The 1767-nt window shown below is 48.0% G+C and overlaps 1 protein-coding gene across 1 annotated transcript in view; it reads left to right on the top strand.

Moving 5' to 3' along the window:
• The first annotated feature begins 1030 nt into the window (after positions 1 to 1030).
• Positions 1031 to 1767, top strand: part of TSHZ1 (teashirt zinc finger homeobox 1) — an 80161-nt gene continuing 79424 nt past the window's right edge. The window contains exon 1 of the mRNA XM_011975882.1: positions 1031 to 1518. The gene's annotated coding sequence lies outside the window, so the exon portion shown is untranslated. The remainder of the gene's footprint in view (positions 1519 to 1767) is intronic.

The raw sequence follows: 1767 nt of genomic DNA, 5'->3' as shown, positions 1-1767 counted from the left end.
CGCACCCGCACCGACTGCGGGGCGGGGAAAAGTCCAGTGCCTCCCGCGCCCCAGGCTGGTGGCTTCCTGTCCCCAGAACGCCTTGCCCGTGCCTTCTGTCCACGGTCTGTCCCATGCAAGTTGCACGAACTAAGCCATTTTATTTATTTTGGCCTAGATTTCATGTTTTTCCATGAACGTTTTAAGTAGCTCTACAAGACTGTTACAGGTTTCCCACTGGGAGAGAACACACGTATTGAAAACCAGAAGGCCAAACTCCCAGAGCACAGACACATTTTAAAGTTCTAGGTGGGAATGCCGAGAGACCTAACTGAATTGGAGACGTTGCACTGATGTGTGAGGACCTCATTTTCGAACACAGCTAGAAAGATCTGTCGTTCCATCGTGTCCGTTTTCTCCCTACTGGCGTACATTGACCAAGTCTAAATTCACTTTTCATAGAGAGGCCAAATTAAATATTTCCACACTTTTCTGTGATGAACTAAGCCCATCTTTAAATTTTATTTATATTGTAAATTTTAATTTTAAAAATCTATTACTTTTCGGTTACCCACTAATTACCAAAATATAAAAGCCACTCTGGGCTCCTCCCCAGCCAAAGCTAACCCCTAACCTGAGATTGCAAAAGCGACACAGGTATTTTTTTTCCCCCCAAATGTAGGACATGCTTCACCCAAGGGTAGTTTGGATGCACGTGGTTGAGTGTGTATGAATGTGCAAGTGTGTGTATGTGTATGTGTGTGTGTTGGGGGGGACTAACAGGTTTTAAAATCTGCAGGAACTAATGTCTACTTAACTTAGAACATATGGGTTTTACCCGGTATCAGCCAGTGGATTACAATAACAACACTGAATGTCTTCCTCCAATGTACAGTCTTTTATGTTATGCTGTATTAAGATTTCTTTTTTTTTTGTCATATTGTTTAGCTCCGAAAAAAAGAAAACAAAGCAATTAAAAAGATTGACAGGTATGGTTTGTGAGAGACCTATTTGTAATTGTCAGGGTGACGTTGGCGAGAGGAGGAGGAGTAAAATCTGAAGCAGGAAAAGCAGCTCGATGTGTCTGTCTATCAGTTGAGACTGTCTGAAAGCTCTGCGATCCGAATGTGTGTTATATTTCACTGAAAAGAGGAGAGAGCGAGAGTGCATCTCCCTCTCTCCCAGGAGTTTGGGGGGGGGGGAACAGTCCACGCTCATCTCGCCCACCCAGTGAATGTCTGCTCTTCACCCCCTTTGCACACACTCTCCGGGTTGTTATTGCCTTTTTTTTTTTCTTGGAGGGGGGGTGCTTTTTGTGTATTTTTCAAATTTTTTTCTGTTGGAAGATCAAGACCGGCCAAAAATCCATGATCAAAATGTGTTTGCATTAGATTTCGCATTGGAAGAAGCGGCGATCCTGGCGGCCAAGCCCCCCGGGGGGAAGCGCGGGGCACCAAGTGGCGCTCCGGCGGGGTGACACTGTTTGATCTGTGACTGTTTGGAAGGTGGAGCGGCGCCTGACATCTCCCCCCGGCGCATGTATGTACGGGGGCTTCACTCCTCTGTCTTGTTTGCTTTCTTCCTCTTAGACTAAGTGCGGGGAGAAAAAGGACAGCCTGGATCGGCCTCGCTGGCGCACAATGAGAAAGCTGCGACCCGCGCACTAAAAACACTCGCCGCGACCCCCAAACAGCGAGGAGAGAGGGGGAGAGAAAGTTGCGCTCGGCGACTCTCGGCTCGCGGAAGAAGGCGCAGGGGAGCGCCCGGAGCGGCGCGCCCGGAGGAGTG

This window comes from Mandrillus leucophaeus, unplaced genomic scaffold (assembly GCF_000951045.1).
Source record: "Mandrillus leucophaeus isolate KB7577 unplaced genomic scaffold, Mleu.le_1.0 Scaffold16, whole genome shotgun sequence".
NCBI classification, from domain to species: Eukaryota; Metazoa; Chordata; class Mammalia; order Primates; family Cercopithecidae; genus Mandrillus; species Mandrillus leucophaeus.
Note: the sequence above shows the minus strand (reverse complement) of the source record. Positions and strands in the feature narration are given on the sequence as shown.